Raw genomic sequence first — 21342 nt, forward strand, 5'->3', positions numbered from 1 at the left:
TAGTTTTTTAAACAGTTTGACTAGCACTCATTGTGATTTATAGTGCGAATAACTAAACTTTCCTTTGTGATATTATTGCACTAGCACTTTGGGCAGTTGGAGCAAGGGGATAGAGCTCTGGTTGTTGGCCACCATGACTGTTGGGTGTAATGAATTTCAAGCCTCATGGCTTCCAGCTATCATTTCTTTGATTTTAGAAACCTAGAGAACTTTGGAATGCTTGGATCTTAGACTAAGGCATAGAGAGCAGCCTTCAGTGCCCTGTGTGAATCCCCATGCAGGAACTCCTACTTAAGTTTCTGCTTGAACATCTCCATTGATGGAAAAATATCCAAGAGGAACTCACTTTGCTTTTTGACAGATCTGACAGAAAGTGTTTCCTCATATTGAACACCCTGAACTGCCTCCTAGAAACATCTGTTAATTGATTACAGTTTTAAACTCTGAAACCACCCAATAAAATTATATTTGATGCCTCTTCCTTATGAGATCCCAAAAGGATGTGAAAACAGCACTTTTTTTCCAGAGTAACGTTTTCATTTCCTTCAGCCATTCTGACCCCAGCAGGGTTGCTCAGCCTCTGTCCATAATCTGGGAGTGATCTGGCCCGAGGGAACTTTGGGTTCTTTCTGTCCTCACCTGATACAGACAAATACTGGGTAGAGTGGACTCTCGTCCTTTCTTGCTGAACAGCGTAGTTCTTTTTGAGTACTTCACACTGGTGACTTACTTTGTAGTGTCATTTTACATGCTTTTCAGTCAAGACATGCCCCATTCTCTACTTTCAGACTTTTATTTGTTACAATTGATGCTACTAAGTGTAGACTACAGGTGTTATTTTTCTGTGATGTAAACAAAGATGGCAGTGCTTACTAATAAATCTGTGGACGGGCTTTCATGTTACCTGCCTACTAGTGTTGAACTTTGTTGCGGGTTTTATGATAATCTTTGAAGTTTCAAATCTGTTCAAGTCTGTATCTTAGACTGTATCTTGAAGATTTCCCAAATTCATCATACAAAACTCTTCATGCCAGCTAGATTAATTGAAGATTATGAATTTCATGGCAGATCAGAATCCACAATATATTACTATTCTTCCTGTTACTGCTCACCCGTAGAGTTGAGTTTTTTAATTCAAATTGAAGTTGAGTTTTAACTACATTGTTGAATCAGGTTTTTGACATTTCTGAAAAATATAAAAGCATTTTTGATACAGCTAATGTTTAGAAGTTTATCCTAGGTCAGAATTTATATTTAAATGATATTGCTTTCCTTGTGTCTGTCTTACCTTCAAAGTAGGAAACAAGTACTTATGTTGTTGCTTTTTAAATTGTAGCAAACTCTCTGGGATCCAGGTAACCATAGAACTCAGTACTTTGAAGTTTAGAGTTTTGGTTGTATGTGTATGTTCATAGATGAACACATTATATATTTATGTTCAACTTTTATGAAAGAGGCCTGGGTCAGATAAGCTGATATGAGAGATTTTGTGAAAAAAATAATTTCCAGGATATTATATGACACCCAACTCTTTGATTCTTCTTTTTTTTTTTTTAATCCTTCGGTTCTTTATTGACTATGACCATCTATGAAAGTAATAAGTCAAGTTACGAAGAAGATTTGCTTTAGAAAATTGTATTCAGCAGAGTTTTGGTGTCATATTTTAATTCTTCAAAAATTGTTTATTTTTTTCCTCAGAACTATGAATGGTAACTATCACAAAGCAAAACACTATTCCCAACTATTCCATGTTATGTTTACCCCCTACTCCTAAATCAAAAACATAACTCTAGGCATGGAAAATGAATTGTGTGCCACTATGTACTTAAGTATAAAGCACACACAACAAATTTCAAGATGTTGGGAATGCGCTCAGAATTGGTTTTAGAAGTCAGATTAACGGGGTGCCTGGGTGGCTCAGTGGGTTGGGCCTCTGTCTTCGGCTCAGGTCATGATCTCAGCGTCCTGGAATCGAGCCCCACATCGGGCTCTCTGCTCAGTGCGGAGCCTGCTTCCCCCCACCCCCTTGCCTGCCTCTCTGCCTACCTGTGACCTCTCTCTGTCAAATAAATAAAATTAAAAAAAAAAAAAGTCACATTAACATTCACCGGTTTTTCAGTGTTTTTGTTGAAACCGGGATCTTTTTTTTTACAGGATATCTAAATTGAAAGAGAACTTGGTGTTGTAGAAGTACAGACTGAAAATTTAAACGTCTCTATTTTGAATGTCATAGTGTGCCAAAAAATTGGAATTAGTTTGTTGAAGTTAAGATTTGAAATAAAGTAAGATAAATCAGTGCTCCCTTTCATTTCTTTTCAGGAGATGTATATGTGGTCCAGTCCTTTTATGTTCTTTTTCTCTTCCTGCAACAAATGTAAACCATTCTACTTTCTTTTCTCCTTTTACTTCAAGTGCTAGTAAGAGCGTACCACATTTGTGTTCACATTTGTGTTCATTTGTGTATTGTGCCCCGAGTCAGGTTTTGCACCCATTTCTCACCCAATCACAGTGTCCAAGTAGGTAGAAGCAGCTGACTGGCAGGCCTGGATGATCTTTCTATTCCTGAAACTTGGATGGAAAATAGATCAGTCCCACACAGGGGATTTGCTCACAGACTATGTGAGCAAAGAGAAATATTTTCCCCCAAATCAGAGTGCTTTTACCGGAAAATAGGAGCTACATGTATACTGGGTGGGGGAATACATTTATGTCTATTATAATCTACTTGAGAAAAGCTAGTATAGAAAAAGTGCACTTTTGTGGCTGATTATTTTCTCATCTTAAAAAGGCTTTGACAGTGGGTTTCCATTTTAGCTTGTAAAGTTACGATTTTGTTAATTATAAAAAAGTTATGGGCTCCTGGGTGGTTCAGTCATTTAAATGTCTGCCTTCTGCTCCACTCATGATCAGAGGGTCCTGGGATCTAGTCCCAAGGGCTCTCTGCTCAGTGGGGAGCCTGCTTCTTTCTCTCTCTCTTCAGTCTCTCTCACTTTTGCTCTCTCTCAAATAAAAAAATGAAATCTTTAAAAAAATTTATTAAAAAGTTAAAATTTCAAAATATTTATGAGTTTTGTGAACCTTGGCTAATACCGATGTGTCTAGGGCACTGCAGGTTACACCGTTCACTCTTCACCTTGTAACGCATGTCATCGTGGGCCCCTGGGGTTGTAGACTGCTGAGCTCTGAAGGGTTGCTATACTGGAATTCGTGACAAAGGAGTCCTTTGCGTTTACCAGTGGGAATACCTGAAAAATCATTTTCTTTCATTTTTTTTGAATTGACATAACTTGAACCAAATATTTCATATTACTTTAAATACTGACCACCAAAGAGCAGTAGCAACTAATACAGAGGCATTTACTGGGGCTTAGTGACCGGTGGAGCATTTGTACTGTACAGAGATCATTGTGGTAGGGCATGTGCTTAGTTTTAATGGAGGGCATAATTTTAATTGGTACTAGGTGTTTCTTGTGTGAGTGAGCATATTTAAAGGGGAATTACTGTTTATATATTTTCAACTGTTGTCTTATTATTTTTAGTCAGGATTTAATTTTTTTAAAGATTATATTTGTTTATTAAAGAGAGAGAAAGGGAGAGCCAGAGAAGGGCAGAGGGAGAAGGAGAGAGGCAGATTCCCCACTGAGCACAGAGCCTGAGGTGGGGCTCCATCTCAGCATCCTGAGATTATGACCTGAGCTAAAACCAAGAGTCAGATGCTTAACCAACTGAGCCACCCAGGCACCCCCACAGTATTTAATTTTAATATTGTTAGAATGAAGTATATGGACATTCACCGTTTTTAAAGTTTAATAAAGTATTTTTTTAGGGCAGTTTTAGGTTCGCCACAAAAATAAGTGGGAAATACGGAGTTCCTATAGACTGCCTTCCTCCACACATACATGTAAACCAACTTTTTCATTCCACGGTATTTTATGAGAATATTTTGAAATGCAAAGAGATATTTTGCATGCTCATTTCTATAACTAAAAAATGTCATTCTCTGCCCTCAGACTAGGAAGGGGAAAGTGTTCCAGAGCCCAGAAACCTTCTCTGACCCTCTAACCCGATTGGAAAGTTAGGCTCTATTTTATGATCCTTTTCTAGGTAGACATTGCTGCTCTGAGAACTGCAGGAAGAATGAGGATCTAATGTAACCTGCTCTGGAGCATTCTGCTGGTCTATTGATGGCAAACCAGAGCCCTCATTCTGGCCTACCTCTGACTCTAGCTTGCTGTGCTCCAAAGGGTGAATTAAGTGGACTCCAGCTCTTGTACACCTCCAGCGTTCTGAGATTCCATGAATTACTGGAATCTCTACTGGGAAATGACCTCACATCCTGCGGGGTTAGCAGAGGCGAGGAATGGGAAAAGCACTGTGGAGACCTGGGGTACTTATTGGTCACAAAATAGCTGAATGCCTTTTGTCCAGTCACTTAACTTTTTTGGGTTTGTCTTGGTTTCAGCAATGAAAATGTTGTGATTCACCTTCACAGTTTCCCTCCAAGGAAAGTTTCTTGAATCTTTCTGACTTAAAGTAACTACTGTGTAGTATGTGTCCCAGGAGCAACTGCTTTGTTGACAAATAACTTCTAATAATAACTTCTAAATAACTTTGTTGATAAAGTAGAGTGTATTGACACTGTGGATCACTTTTGGACAGATTCTTTTGTGTCTTCATATCAGGAATATTCTTGCAATTAACATATCTGAACCAGCATCTTTCTGTAATTAAGCTATTTGCTAGATATACATTAAGGCTCTTAAAAGGGACAGGGACTCTTTCTTGAATAGTAGAGCTTAAAGAAAAAAAGATAATGTAAATTTCAAAAGAAATGTGCATTTTATTTTTATTTTTAAAATTTTTTAGATTTAATTAATTTATTTGTCAGAGAGAAGAGAGAGAGCACAAGCCCGGGGAGTGGTAGGCAGACAGAGAAGCAGGCTCTCCTCTGAGCAAGGAGCCCAATGTGGAACTGGATCCCAGGACCCTTGGATCATAACCTGAGCCAAAGACAGATGTTTAACTGACTGAGCACCCAGGCATCCTAGAAGTGTGCATTTTAATAACATATACACAGTTTTGTTATATTTTTTTACTTCATTGAATTGTGCAATTTAATTAATTAATTCAGGAAAAAAAGGGAAAGACCAGTGACTTTTACTTCGAACAGGATATTTTCCATTTAAAGTTAATGTAAATTGCAAATGACTGACTTCCTTTTTTTTAATCGATTGACTTCGGACTAAATTGTTTAAGTAAATGTGATTTTCTGTATATTGTCAATTATTGCTGGAGTGAAAGCAGGTTAAATGAACACTTTCTTACTTCAAAGGGACAAGGTGGTCCTGAGGTTTGTCCAGTGGGTTTTATTCACAGAACTCCTGCCTGAAGGTTCAGGCTAATTCCTAAAGTGTGTAGGCCAGGGTTTATTTGGTCTAACCCACGTAAAGCATAGGCACGATATCCCGCAGGGCCGGGATTATCCTAACCTAATATTTTCCAGCTCAGTGCTCAGTGGCTTGATAGAGCTAATGAATCTTCCCAAAGTACCTGGGAGTTCCCTGTTGGTATTCCTGATGTAGCTGCTGGCAAGCATGTTTTTAAACTCTTCCTGGAAGTGAAACTCCTTCTGCCTTAAATGTGCAATTTCCTCTGCCTGAGAAGGTCAAAGGCACGTTTATATAGTTCACAAGAGTATAAAAGAGGCATTCAGTGCTTCCCTGCCAAGCCAGTTGATGGGACTAATGCCTACTCATTTTCCACCTCTACTTAAGGGAACTGCAGAAATTCATGGTTCCACCGTGGTCCCTGAAACAACAATCGTACGGCAAATGAGCATTATAATAAAATATCCATATTATCAAATCAGCTAATGTACCTCGAAATTGGTAGGAGTAAAAAGTGGCTGCTCAGACTGTCAGAGTTAAACATATGTTCAAACCACCTAAATTAAAACAAAATCTACAGTGAAACCCCACTGGAAAAACTAGCAATTCACTTAGCATCCAAACGCTGAGAATATTCAAGGCAAATTTCAGTGCTTTCACAATGTAACTCTATTACATGACTTTCTACCATTTAGTTTTAACTCCAGTGAGATTACTAACATTTATTGAGCATGTACTATATGTCAAGCCCTTAGTATTTATATTTTAATCATAATTGAAGGCAACCTAAGTTTAGAGGTGGAGGGATTATCTTCATTTTGCAGGTGAGGAATGGAGACAGAGGCCCAGGAATTGCCCCACAATTTCACAGTAGTAAACGGTGGATGCAGGGTTTGGCCCTGAGGTTCGTGTGCTTTGCAGAACACCATGCTGCTAACTGTACTCTGTTCTCTGAGACTGTGGAGAGAAAAATGAGCAAATTGCATGACTTTTTCATTTGCCTATATTTCATGTTCCACTTTCTGATGTGAAGTCACAGCCCTCCAGCCAGATCTGCTTCCTCTCTCTTCTGGTGTGCTTTTCCCCATGTGCCTGTAACACCCCCCTCCATCTCCTCTCTCCACGGGTGCTGTAGGTTCCAGCTTGATTCATCTTCTGCATAAAGATGACCTTGTTCATCCTAACTTTTTCCAGTTCTTGGTTTACCATTTCAACATACATTTCTCTTATTATTTAATGTGTGTGTGTGCCTGTGTGTGAGACAGAGGGAGAGAGTGTGATCACCCAAGTAGATCATCAGCTTTTAAAAAACAGCAACTCTTATACTTCCCTTTTGCAGTGTTAATACATGGTGGCCATTCATAATTTCTCAGGCTGTAAAGGGTTCTGTCATTTGCATGTCTGTGCTGTTGTCACATAGGCAGGTGATAGATAGTTTTTAAAGCAGCATTTTTTAAATTGGTCAGTATTGAGTGCTGAAAGAGAGAGGAGTTCCAAGTCTTTCATCTTATTATAGGAGGCCCGTGTTAAATAATGATTGCTAGAATTTTTGGTTTCTGCCCCTAGTGTTTTCTAACAGCTTACTATGAAGTCCAAACAGATGGACAAATCTGTAAAGACTTAGTAGTTTGGTTTACTGTTAGATATCTAGAGAACTCTTACTTTGCCTTTATTATTGTGTTTAAGATGTCTTAACAGAAAGGCTCTGGGTCCTAAGGAGATGCAAGAGTGGGGGTGGGAAGGTGACAAAGAGGTACTTTCAATTTGTATTTTCTTCTAAGAGATTTCCATTTTCAGTGTAACTGACACTTGTAATATCTGTTAAAGATTGGTGCCTGTCCAGAATGCCTGTGAAATAGCTGTGGTTTAAGCCTCAAGTATAAAGATTTTAACAAAGGTGTTGGCAATATAATGTATGAGTAAAGATAGCACTTGTTAGAAAGCATATATATGTGTGTGTGTATGTATACATGTGTATCTGTGTAAGTATGTATCTCTCTGCAGTTGTCTTTGTTCATATGAAGAAATTATACTTCAGGAAGTGATTTAAGTGGAAGTCAGACTATCAGTTTCTTATTTCTAGGAAGAGCATCCTTTGGCCTGTGGTATGGGACACCGTGACCTGAGGTGTGGAATTCATTGTCCCAAATTACAAAACAGCTGGTACGCCTTTTCAGTACTGTACTATTGAATAATGTGCCTGCTGCCACTTTTGGGGAGATCAAAGGGGTAGGCAGTGTAGTGGGTGGGTGGAAGACCTTGGGCACACACAGGACAGGGAAGGCTTTTGTTACATCCTTGAGAATTTTTTAGACTACATGTATGCTTTATCCCGTAGAAGAGTTTGCATTTAAGTTTTATTTGTAAGCGTGTAGTATATAAAAGCATGAGTTGAGGAAAATATAAAAATAGTACTCATGTAAAAAGGTAATTTAAGGCAGGAAAAATCTCTTAAGAAAGCTGCATCATCAAGTAAGGGGATTGGAGTATGTGTTGCTGGGAAAATGGAGGAAACCAGTGAAATATATAGCACATGAGTGGGTATTAAGACTGTTTTTTGTGACCTGGACTTGTTTTGGCTTTTGGAGGTTGTGCTGACTCTGAGATTAGAAATGCAGTCTCTTTCAAAGCACAAACATGGAAAATAATAATTTTCAAATGTGCTTTCTTGGGTTCTCCATTTTGTTTTCTTGGGGTGTCAGACCATGAGTATTCTGTTTTCAGGAGGATGAGGAAAAATCCATTTCCTTTTCTAGCTGTTTGGCTATTTTTGTTATTGTTTCTGGTGCCATAAATGGAGAGGCATCTGTACCAGGCATTGTATCATGCCTAACAATTTTTTTTTTCATTTGAACGTAATTGTTCCTTAGCAAATAATTGCAGTCCAGAATGACTTTTATTGAGCTTGATTGAATTAAGGTTATGTATGAAAATGAGTTAGTTAAAGCTTAATCTATTACCCAGAGAATTGATGAAAACATCAGAAAAGCAGTCATTCTTGGGGATTAAGTATCTTTCCATGTAAGTGGGCAGCATGGTTGCCTTGGAGTCCCTTCTGCACTGACCGGGTAGTAATGACATCAGGGTGCAAAGCACACAGCGTTGGCCTAGAAGGGGAGTTTTCCATGATGTGCCTTTGAATGTTATACTGTACATTAACACTAATTGGGAGTCTGTCTCATTGTAAGAAGTGGCACCTAACCTTTTTTAGTATAATAGGCTTTTCGAAACATAACACCCCAAGGGGCACTGTGTAAGCTGTGCCAGAAACCCAGTTGCTTTGGGATCTTTCTGGGATTGTTTAGACTTGATCTTTAAGACAAGTTTTTCACATGCCAAGTCAGATGCCCAATTTGGGGTAAGAGGTGAAGTTTCTCAGAGGGAATCCTGAGCTGTGCCTAATCAGTCCTGCTAGGTATGCGTTCTCTGGGGGAGGCAGTGTCCTGAGAGCTAAGGATGAGAGTGAGGGTTGAGAGGAAGCCAGAGTGGGACCCAGGGAACACAGGCCTCTGTGGGCTGAGGTGAAAATCTGGCCAGGCGCTGGTGGGAGTGCACACTCCAGCCGCCAGTCTGCAGGGTTGTGTTCACCCTTGAGGCATTTTCCCCTCCTCGCCCCGTCCCCACGACTGTCTGACACTCCCACAGCCGCCCATTTACAGCACATCGCAACACCTTGTGAATTATTTGTAACTTAAATGCAGAGCAGCTTATGCTGAAACTACTTTTCTGAAGCTACTCATGTGGGCATTTATAAGAGCCAGATACAATCTGGAGTCTCTGAGGTTGGCGCTTAGGGAACTCAAAGGGAGTCTGTCTCAGGCAGTATCTTCAGCCTTGAAATTGACCTTTACTCTGTGGTGGAGTCCCTGGCTTCTCTCTCATAGTCAGTGAAGTCCAACAAGATTTCTTTGTTACCCTGAGTTTTAAAACCTCTCTTGGCCACAGCATACACAGCGTTAGTCAGCCTCCTTCCTCTCTCTCCTGACTTATCCAGAGATAGCTGTGTCACAGCTGTTTCATTTCTGAAATTCATTTCATTCAGCTATTCATTTCTGAATTATAATCAAAATAAGGTATAGTTATGGTCCATTTTTAGATAGATAGATTATATATTATATAATGACATATGTATATATATGATATACTGATTATAGAAACAACTAATCGACAAGGGTACCCAAAGATTAGTGAGAACTTATTTTTGAGCTCCTAAAAGAAGTTCTGCATATAGGATATATTAGCATACTTCATTTCTCAGATAGCATGTGCTTACTTTTTAAGCTAAAAAGTAAAGGAATCTTGAAACCAGAATAAGAATTAAATCCATACTGTCAATTAATGGTGGACCCTCCTTTCCCAATTTTGGCACTATAATTTTTTTTTTCATTTATACCAATTTACTTCCTGACAGTTTTTTATAGTTACTTATTTGTGATTTTTACTCATTTATTTTATAGTGTTTCTTTTCCTTTTTTCCTTTACAGTGTTTATTTTAATGGTTTTCTTTTTTCTATGCTGGCTTTCATAGGTTTATATGAAGAAGATTATGTGATTAAATATATGAGATACTATATTTTTTGAAACAGTATTTTTAATCAAGTTAGTTGCCTTTTTTGTGATAATTAAGAATAGACTTTTATACCACTACTTGGATTTCAGAATTGTACCCTTCCTTAGTTAAGAACATGGTCATTTAGGGGCTCCTGGGTGGCTCAGTGGGTTGAGCCTCTGCCTTAGGCTCAGGTCATGATCTCAGGGTCCTGGGATCGAGACTCTCATTTGGCTCCCTGTTCAGCAGAGACCCAGCTTTCCCTTCTTTCTCTGCCTGCTGCTCTGCCTACTTGTGATCTCTTGTCTGTCAAATAAATAAATAAATAAAATCTTAAAAATAAATAAATAAATAAAAGAACATAGTCATTTAATTTGAAAGTACTCATATGTGTCTTTTGTAGTTTGCTTCAAAGATCTGGATTTATTTTTTCAGTGATGCTCTTATTTAAAAAATATGGATGAATGAGTAGTATCTTGTATGAAGCCACATGAGACCATTTAATATTTTATTCATTGTTTCTAGCTATTGTTTTCTTCAGTAGCATTGGGTGGCAATTGAATCATCCAAGTATAGATAGGATTACTAAGAGGAGTCAGTACACATTTTTGATATTTAATGTAAGTTCTTCCATATCATAGTGGCTGATTAGGGAAAAAACTTCAGTTATGCCATAAGATGACTAATAATATTGATAGAGCCATAAGTCAGTAAGTGCTATCCAGTGTCTAGAGTGTGTTACATCCTGCTGATCGTAAAGAAATACCATAATTTGCAGTGGGGTGGGAAATTATCTCTCTTGGTTGAGTGTGAAGTTAGTATTAACCATTGAAGCATCCTAGAAACTAAACAGTTGCATTTCTCATAGCAACTGAAAATACTTAATTCTTAAAAGTGATGCAATTTAGGTGTATGTCCGTATCTGTGGTATTATTAATGTAAAATGTTCCATTTAATTTTTGTGGACAAACTTTTGCTGATTTGGATGCTCTTTCCTATATTTATTTCATCACTTTCAGCTAGAATGTAATTTTTTGGGTAACATTTGTCCCTGAGGATGTCTTCTGCTATTCCTCACTTTAAAAAACAAAACAAACAAAAAAGAACACAACTATATTGCTTTGCACATTATTTGTAAAACATATAAAAAATTAATGTTGAGATATTAGTATCCTAACCATAGCTTATCTGGTTGTGTTGGTCCAGTCATGTAAAATAACTTGAATCTAGTTAGGATGTCAGTTTAACATCCTGATTTTCCACAGAATTTGCCTGTAATTCTGTACTTGATTTTTGCTAAAAACCTGAGAAATGATTTCCTGTAAATCTTGGTATCTGTAACTTTAATCCCAGAATTCCCATTGAATAATTTTAGTGACTTTTTGTAAAATTAAAGTTGACAACACTGCAGGCTGATTTCTCTAAAGCATTTAGCATAGGGATTTTTAATAATTTGCCCGATTTTGATTGTTTGGCTCTTACTCATTGTGTGGGGGGGTAATTTTGCAAAAGGACAAAAGTTTGTTTTTGTTGCAAAGTCCTTCATGGCTCACCACTTAACCACTTTGCTATGGGTCTTTCACAGAATCCTGCTGCATCACAGAAGCTGGAAATTCTGATGTTCCATTAAAATCACAATGGAAAGTCTTGACTTGACCGGTAAGAGCAGCACTGCAGGTGCATTTTCCTTACCTAGAGGCAGGGAAGCAAGTCAACCATGTGGGAATCCTGTGTTATCTAGAGCTGCTCTCAACTTTTCCCCATCCGATGCATTCACCTTCCATGTTGATTAGGAAAGTGTGATAATTTTGTGTGGTTGTTTTTGTTTTGTTTTGTTTGTGAATTATTCTTTTTTAAAAAAAGTGACGTTTCAGTCTCCATCATCAAGTAAGTTAAATTTTCCTTTAAAATCATGAATTTTAAAAAATTAACAATTTCAAAACTCGGATTTGTTTCTCCACAGTAATGTGCTGTTGGGGAAAAGTCAATTTATTCAAATCTTGAATACGTAGAGGTTTCATACCTAAGTAAATACTAAATCAGTCTATCCCCCATAAGCTATTGTTGCTTGTACTGCCTTTGGCTTTGACTGAAAAATGAACCGGTATCAAAGCATTATGGAGTGTTTTTATGGTTTTAATCTACTAAAAATAATAGAGGCATGTATAACAGTATTGTAAAACTGTTTGAAAACCACACAGTGAAGAAAAAGTTGAGGTTGTAAAGTATATACGTGTCAAATTATATCAGACTCTGAAACTCACAAATGCTGTAACTCTGTCCTCATCTACATAAGTTGTTTTTAAAGCTATTTCTTGAGGAGAAAAGTTCTTCATGGTTTTAAGATATGGCAATAGTATTTTCAGATTAATTTTAATAATGGTTACTTAAATGGAGAGTTGTCTCAGTCTGGGAATAAAATGTGTGATTGCTTTACTGATGTCTGAACACTTGGTGGTGAACTTATGATTTAAAGACAGGAATTTGATGTAAATGAAAATGAACAAATACAGTAAATATTTTTTAGTTGCAATTTTCAGGACATGAACTTACTCTCTGAGTAATTGAAAATTAATCTTAAATCTTTCCTGTTTTTAAGTATTTTGATTTGTTAGCTTTTCAGATCTCTCTAGAGTACCTGTGGCTACCTTCATGTTTTAGTAAGTAGATGACTGAATGTTGCTTTTATTGTGCGAGTATAAATATAAGGGCTCTGAACCATTCTTTTAAAAGTCATTGTCTAAGATTATGCATATATTATAAAATATGTCTGATTTAGCTTGATGTATATTTACTAGGATATTTAAACACAAAAAAATCTTAATGCCAGTGAAAAGATTGGTATTTAGTTATCATTTTTTCTCCTTTCTCTGCTATCCTTTAAGGCACAATTAAGTTTCAAACACGAATTCTGAATTTAAGAGTGCCAGTTAACATACAGTTGATTTTGGTTTTACTGGGTCAGCAGACTAGACTGTAGAATATTTGAATACTGATACTGAGATTTTAAATAGGTTCTTAATTGTTTATCCAGAAGGGAGTCAAATGTAGTGAGGTTTAAAGAAAATTAAATTTGTGGCAGTATTTTCAATTCGTTGAATAAGAATACATCTATAGAAAGTAAAACTGGACACTTGATCTGCTCAGAAAACTGAATTGTTAATCAGCATTAGTGCGGCAGTCTTTCCTTAAGTAGCCATCTGATCTATGATTTCTGAATGTTAATCAAATTATTTCAATAAAATATTTTTATTGACTATAAGAAATTGACACATTCATATTTCTGATAAAATTTAAGAAGCTTAGGATGATACTATATACTTCTAGCTCACATTTACGGTCATCATAAAAATAGTATTAACTAAGAAATAGAAAAGATGCCATGTGAAGCCAGGAGTAATTAGGAAGCAAATCCTCAAAGATGTTACCATGAAAAAGGATGCCAGGGCCCAATAAATCTAGGAAATATGGTGTATCACTCAGCTTAGGCAGAGTTATGTTTCATTATCCAAAGAGTCCCCAAATCTTAGTGGTTTGTAACAGTAAAAATTATTCCTCACACTTGTTCATCTTGGTAAATCTGCCATTGCCCTCAACGTCCTCTTTGTTCCTGGACCAAAGCTAAAGCAGCACCCTCTCTGGGGTGCATACTCTTATTAAGGCAGAAGGAAAAAAGGAATGATGGTAGAAATGTGACTCCTAAAATTGTTGGTTGGAAGTAGCACATGTAACTACCTCTCATTTCACTAGCCGAACCATGTCATATGGTCAGCCCCTGTGTCACGGGGGAGGAGTGGCCTTTTAAGAGGCAATAGGGTAGGGAAAGTCTGATTGGGAGGCGTCGTGCATGTTTTAGCGATAATATCTGAATTCTATCTATGGCTCTTCTAGAGAGACAGTTACATATAGTATATTAACCTTCCAAGAAGTCCATTCATTCTTTCCACTGAATCTCTTCAATGTTTAAATTATTTGGCTATGAGTCCTTTCATTTTTGTTACATAGAACTTAGTGAGCTATGAGGCCCTATCTGTGACAAATTTTCAGGACTGAGGAATTCATACAATTCAAGAGTTTCTTGATGATTCAAATGTTAGAACTTTTCCCATCACGGAATAAAGGGTTCTAGTATATATAATAGACCTACATTATTGTGTTATAAATAGCTGTGGTTTTTTTGTTTTTTGTTTTTGTTTTTGAGAGAGGGGTAGGAGGGCAGAGGGAGAGAGAGAAAATCTTAAGCAGGTTCCCATCCCCAGTGCAACATAGGGCTTGATGTCATGACTCTGAGATCATGACCAGAGCCCAAATCAACAGTTGGTGGCTTAACCATCTGAGCCACCCATGTGTCCCATTGTGTTATAAATAGTTTTAAAATGAATGAAAATATCTGTAGCCTAGATCCTTTGCAGTTTGCAGAGTTAGAGAAGGGAAATACTGATCCTTAAGTTAATTACCTATCAGTGTGTAAGACGTTACAGAACTTTGATAATTATTATCTAATTTGATGTAAGAGAAGGACAAGAAAATAGGTTCCTTTCTGTTTCCAGTGGTAATACAATAAATTTACCAGGCAGTAGTAGCCAAATGCCTTTACTTATGATCAGTTTTAAGAACCATCCTAGAGAGAAAGAAAGCAGACACTGTAGAAAGGTTAACATTTGTATTCTAGGAGTTTTCTAAGGTGCTCCAGCTTGGATCATAACCATTATATAGGAGCAGTGCATCACTGTCTCTGTAGTCTTCTGGCAAATGAGTAGGCACACACAACTCCTCAGCCAATATTGGTTTGAGTAATCCCACAGGTATTATAACATACTGCTACCAGACCTGTGGAGTAAGATGATTTAAACATGTAGGAGTAGCTAAATGATGCTATGTTTGATAGTTTGTAGTTCCTTAAGACGGGGGGACTTCAGAGAAACTTTGGCATAAATCCTACTTCTAGAGCTTTTTAATTGAAAGAATTTAGGCGATTATTTAACCTCTGAAACTTTTTTTTCTCATCTTAGTACAGGGTAATGATCTCTACCTCATAGGACTAAGAATTAAATGAAGTATGTTGAGTGCCCGATGCAGACCTGGCACATAGGGAGCAGTCAAGAAATTGTACTAAAAAAACAAAGCTGTGGTCAGAGGTCAGGAATCTTGAACACAGCATAAAATACCATCCCTTTACCTCAGACTACATGTATGTGTAAGATGAGTTTGTGTATTTATATGTAAACACAGACACACACCTCTAAGGGTTTTAAAATATTGCCCTGAATGCATAAGAATCTGTGTATTCTTCTACATTTCTTCTGAAAATATAGAGTGTCTTCATTCTTAACACTGAGAGAAAGGGTTGATCCAGCAGAAATATTAGCCACCCTATGATTTAATAATTCACTTCTAGCCACTGAAAATATAGACGTTTAAGGACAGTGTGACAACCAGTAGATGGGTGCCCTTCACTCTGAATATTAATGTGGTCAGTATCAAATCAGATTTGATAAAGGCTTGATGCAAGGTACAAGAACTGGAGACCCATGCCACTGAAGCTTTCTTTACCATGTAGAGCAAATGCTATTTGGTTTCAAAAGAATCAGCATTTCTATCTCACAATTTTTAGTTATTGTTTTGCAATGAGGGTTGAGTTATTTAGACTCCCTCAAGCCCTTCTCTGTTGACTTTTTGTTCCTTATACTCTAAGAATCAGGCATAACATAGTACCTCTTACACTTCAAAGCTGTATGCTGTTTGTAAAATGATAGTTACATTTGTTTAATTTAGAAAAACGTAAAATAATTTGGGGGAGTAAATTATTCTTCAAATTATTTCATATTTTTCTCTTTATAAATGGATTATCTTTGTTACCAACAGTTGGATTATCAGTAGCGTAAAACTACCTAAAACATCTAAACTCTTCAGTTTTAGAGACAAGGTAGTCTGCTGGAGCCGCCATAATAACAAAATGCCACAAATGGGGGGGCTCCAACAACACGTATTTATTTTCTCATTGTTCTGAGAGTAAAATCCATGATCAGGGTGCAGGCAAATTCTGTTTCTGGTGAGGTCTCCCTTCCTGGCTTGTAGACAGCCACCTTCTTGCTGTTTGATATATAGCCTTTTCTCTGTGTGTATGTGGAGAGAGGGAGCTCTGGTGTCTCTTCTCTTCTGGAAAGGACACCAGTTCTGTTGGAGAATGGTCCCACCTATGAGCTCACTTAACCTCTATCTACTTTTAGGGCCTGTCTCCTGAGTACATTGCCATGTAGGGCTTCAACATATGAATATGAGGGCAACTAATTCAGTTCATAATGGAAGTAGTTTTGTTTTGTTTTGTTTTTGTACCAAAGAGTGAAGTTAAAGTTACAGAAAAGAAATACTTTCTGTGACTCTATAAACAAGGAAACCTCATTTATTACAGTCTAAAATTCTAAAAATATTATTGGATCTTTGAGGTGGGAGGCATTTAAAATGACTGAATTCATATTTCATCCACTCTGAAGTCACTGTGCATGGAAATGAGTTTCATACAAGTGACAGAATGAAGTCTAAGAACTGATAATCAGTGATTTGTATAATGGAGGAATTACATCATTGAAAATTGCTTTCCAGGGGCACCTGGGTAGCTCAATGGGTTAAAGCCTCTCTGCCTTTGGCTCGGGTCATGATCCCAGGATCCTGGGATCGAGCCCTGCATCGGGCTCTCTGCTCAGTGGGGAGCCTGCTTCCTCCTCTCTCTCTCTCTGCCTGCCTCTCTGCCTACTTGTGATCTCTGTCTGCCAAATAAATAAATAAAATCTTTAAAATAAAAAAAAAGAAAATTGCTTTCCATATGTATTTGTTGGTTCTATGAATATAATGTATTTGAAAATTAGGTTGAAGAATAATTCAATTACTCTTTCAGATTATATCTTTTTCTGTTTACTATAATCAAGCCAATTCACATTTTGTAGGCTGACTTTCTTTTACTTTATTAATCAGTTGTGAATTCAAACAGGAAAATGGCATATAGAGTGTCTCTTGAACAAGGCCAGTGTTAGGAGCAACACTTCTTGCACAGTTGAAAATCTGTGTGTAACTTTTGACTCCACAAAAGCTTGATTAGTGACAGACCAGTGTTGACCAGAAGCTTTACCTGTAACATAAAGTTGGTTAACACATATTTTGTGTGCACTATGTATTCTATACTGTATTTATATAAAATAAGCAAGGGAGAGGAAAAAGTTATTGAAATCATTAGGAAGAGAAAATAACATTTACAGTACTGTATTACAGTACTGTATTGTGTTTATATTAAAAAAACCCATGTATATGACGTGGGCATGCACAGTTCAAATCCATATTGTTCAAAGATCAGCTGTACTTAAAATTTTGGTAAACCGTAAGTAAAGATTCTGTGTTTGTAATGATGCCAACAGAAGTCACAGAGTCCCATATGTGTTATGTGACCTGTTTATTGTCCTGCCTCCCTCACTGCCTTCTTTATCCCTTTTTTCCTTCCACTTTCTTTCCATTCTTTCCTCTGATACCAGCTTCTAAGTTAGGTAATGGTTGCTGGAATTACTCAAATAATAGTCCAAATACAGCTCACTGACCGTCTCTGTAGTACTTCTTTCTACTTTACAGTAGTATACTTTTCTAGTAGTAAGTCAGTTGGTGGATGTTGAGGATTAGTGATAGGTAAATAGTACATTTACTTGTTGGATATTGACATAGGCTCAACTTAACTTTCTTAGTTTAATCTTTGAATTTTGTGTAAGTGTACCTGTTTTGTCAGTTGAATGTTTTTAGCTTCTGATGGTATGATACCTATCTAAAACAGAAAATAGAATCAAAAAGAAAGAAACTTTGGAGACTTTAAACACCTTTGTGTAAAAATAATGTTAAGTAGATTTGTAAAACTTACACCTCACCTTGTGTGTTTACAGGTTATTAAAGGATAAGCTTTTAAGTAGCAATCTAATTTTGTGGTTGTTAGTTTAATCAACTGAAAGGTATTTTAACTCTTAGCTACTCTTGATTTCAGTTTCACTGTAAAACTATTTACAAGAATGACACAGACTCAAAAGCTTTGTACATAATAAATTTCAGCAATGTATTTCTTCTCCACAGTGGAATCAGTTTCCTGATTACGATGTTTACTAGTTAAGGACAGCATAAATAAATTCAGGTGTGACTTCACTCCATGCATTAGTATTTCCTTGAAACAATGGATAAAATTATTTTTATACTGACATTGGTATTCTCTTTGATCTCTGTTATAGAGAAGTGCATTTCTCCAGGAAAATAAGTGGATCTAATTGTGCCAAATTTCTTGAAAGATAGCTCTCAGAATTTCTTTACATTTTAGTATAAAATATATATTGCATTTGCTGGATATTCTGTACATACACGTGTAAGTATAAATAGTAAGTATGTATGAGTATATGCATGTAGTTTATTTGGAGAGCTAAAGGACTTAATTTTACACTAGAGAGCCTGTTTTGTTCATGGCTGCATCCCCAAAACCTAGAAACAGCCTCTGGCACATGGAAGTTGCTTAGGAAACACTTGGTAATTTAGTAGTACCAGTGTTCTTGTTTCGTTGATCTTGTATGCCATTAAACTTGCCATTAATAAGCATCTCCTGGTCTACCTGCAGATAATTATTTTTCCCAGTCTGAATTGAGGGAGAGAAGCCGTTCTTCAAAAATAAAAGTCTCTCTATGCTTTTAGGTTGGTAGTTAATCCCATAATCAATAAGTGTTAAAGGGCTGAAGAACTTAAAATGAGTAGCAAAAAACTTCTGGGTGCCTATTGACTCATTTATAGTGTGCATTGAGTCATCAAGAGTTCCTTAAGACCTTGGCCAAGGACTTCTCTAACAGTCAGTGAGTGCCCCTATGAGTGGAGTGCATGTGAATGTCCTGAGATTTAGGGTAGGCAGGTTGGTTCAGCTGGGCTTAAAGAGATGCTGCCTGGTCCCTGGATTCAGTTAATGTATACCAAAAAGGTAGGCTGAAGTCCACATTTAGGTGTTTTATTCTTGCGGGGGTTGGGAGTGGTGGTGGTGGTGGTAATTTTAGGGCATTTCTTTATTTGAATTAATTTATGAAGATGTGGATAAGAATATTGTGTTTGATTTTATTTAGACTTTCACAAATCGGTTAGTTTAGTTTGCAGTTACTCTGCCTCTTCCTTGGTTATATTATTATTCTTAAAAAGCAGTTGAATTCTGTAACTATTTCAGTGTTCCTTCACCTTTACTCTAAGACCATTTATTACCAAAGGTCTCTCCATGACACAAAGTGTTCCACTCCAGGTGATGTTTTGAGGCACTGAGCATTACCGTTAGGCTCTTACAGAACACAAGTTTCTTGAGAGAGCCAGCCAGATGGGAAGGAACTGGCTTCTGAACAAGGCTTAAAATAATAAAAAGCTACCATTTATCTGATGAACACTTTTTATCTATCCTAAACACTTTGAGTTCTGCCACACTAATTCCAGTGACGGTGAATTGGCAGGTTAGAGGCACCAAGACCTGCAGAATGGGAGGTGTGACCACGTGCAGGGTAGCGTGTGCCCTGGTATCTGTCCATCCATATCACAGCACCACCTGGATGGACACAGAATGACACTCGGAACCGCACCCTTCCCATAGTTTGAATACCTGCTGTGTTTTCAGCATTGTTAGTTACTAGATCTTGATACTAGGTCCATTCTAACATAAAAGAGATGACAGGGAAGTTTGAAATCAGTAGCTGCAGACAATCTCCAGTGGTTTTTGTTCTGTTTGATGAAGCAGATGGCCCGTCTTTCATTCGGTAACGTGAACACTTAAAGGAATGATAGTTTTCAGGTTTGCAAGTTTTGTTGTATCTGTTAAAGTGGTGGGTTTTGCTGTTCTTTATTATTCAGGGAGAGGTGTCACTTTTTTAGAGAACATAAGATAAATCTCTCTAATAAGGCTCTTCTAATATATCTTGTTGATGGGAAAGGTGTCCCAGTTTTTCTCTCTTTATGAGTTTTAATCATCACAGTCCTAGAATTTTTTACGGATTATTTCTATTATAATAACATATTTCACACATTTGAGTTTATGATGTGTCTAGGAAAAAGTATTCTAGAAGTTTTACTTCATATTGCTTATAAACATTCTTTTTTTTTTTAAGGTTTTTTTTTTTTTTTTTTTTTAAAGATTTTATTTATTTATTTGACAGAGAGATCACAAGTAGGCAGAGAGGCAGGCAGAGAGAGAGAGGAGGAAGCAGGCTCCCCGCTGAGCAGAGAGCCCGATGCGGGACTCGATCCCAGGACTCTGAGATCATGACCTGAGCCGAAGGCAGCGGCTTAACCCACTGAGCCACCCAGGCGCCCGCTTATAAACATTCTTATTCTTGCCTCTAGATGACTGTTGCTTCCTGGAGATTAATATGAATAGGCAAACACTTAAAGGTTTGCTTATAGACGACGGATTTAAATGTGTCACTTTTGTTTGAGCTGTAGCTTGATGTTTTAGAAGCGTGGTCTATGGAGTGAGCTGGACTCAAGGCTAAATCTGACTCGGCTTTTAATTGTGATGGCTTCTATTGTGATTGCAATGTTGGAAAGTTAACCTAGATGCATCTGTGAAATGGGGTGAACACTGATCATGCCAGGCTATAGTGAGGATTAAAAGTGATGAAGGGGGCAGTGCCAGTCCGGCTCTTGGCAGGCACTGTGAAGAAAATGTGTTTATTTGCTGAAAGGACAGTAAGCCAAAAGCAGACTTGGACTTTTTTGCTTTTTAATTGTTCCTTGAAATTGAATTTTGGGAATTTTTTTGGTCTCCATTCACAACAAGAGAAATACCCAGCTTCAACATGCATGTCTTTATTATATCAGAAGTCTTTATTGAATATAGGATGGACTTGCTTTAAATCATTAGGAAAGAATAAGGTTTGCTCTTTACATTGTTATATACTTTAAAATATCTTCTACACAATCATATGTGATAGAAGTTTGATTTTTATACTTCCCCCAATTAATTTTGCAGTTTTATTAAAGCATAATCAAAGCTGAAACTTACGAAAGTATTAAGAGATAAGTTATCTGTCATTTGGAGGATTATAGTTATTTTAGGACTATTATCACTTTACACTCTCGGTATTAACAAAATTACTACCTCAAACAAATAAATTATGTAAGCATAATAGTAAATTTTTATAATTTACATAATTTTCTTCCTAGACTGTAATTATCTTAACAAAGCAAGGAAATGTATTGTGAATTCTTAATGACTTTTAAAGTATGAGAGCCTTTTTCATAAATTGATTATCTTAACCTGATAAAAAATTTAAAATTTTTAGTTAAATGGTTAATTCAGTCATGAGCTGACTCTGCTAGTTTATTCATAAGTTAGAAAAGCAAACTTTCTCTTCATTTTTAGATCACTGG

At 37.0% G+C, this 21342-nt stretch overlaps 1 protein-coding gene across 9 annotated transcripts in view; it reads left to right on the forward strand.

Annotated features, from left to right (window-relative positions):
- BBX (BBX high mobility group box domain containing) overlaps positions 1-21342 on the forward strand; it is a 274818-nt gene that overhangs the window by 97554 nt on the left and 155922 nt on the right. For 8 of the 9 annotated variants that reach the window (XM_045088295.1, XM_045088299.1, XM_004769116.3 and 5 more), the window contains one exon: positions 11522-11595. The exons of the other annotated variant lie outside the window; for it this stretch is intronic. The gene's annotated coding sequence lies outside the window, so the exon portion shown is untranslated. The remainder of the gene's footprint in view (positions 1-11521; positions 11596-21342) is intronic. 9 annotated transcript variants of the gene reach the window in all.

This window comes from Mustela putorius, unplaced genomic scaffold, assembly GCF_011764305.1.
Source record: "Mustela putorius furo isolate JIRA1106 unplaced genomic scaffold, ASM1176430v1.1 tig00003834_pilon_pilon_pilon, whole genome shotgun sequence".
Taxonomy (NCBI): domain Eukaryota; kingdom Metazoa; phylum Chordata; class Mammalia; order Carnivora; family Mustelidae; genus Mustela; species Mustela putorius.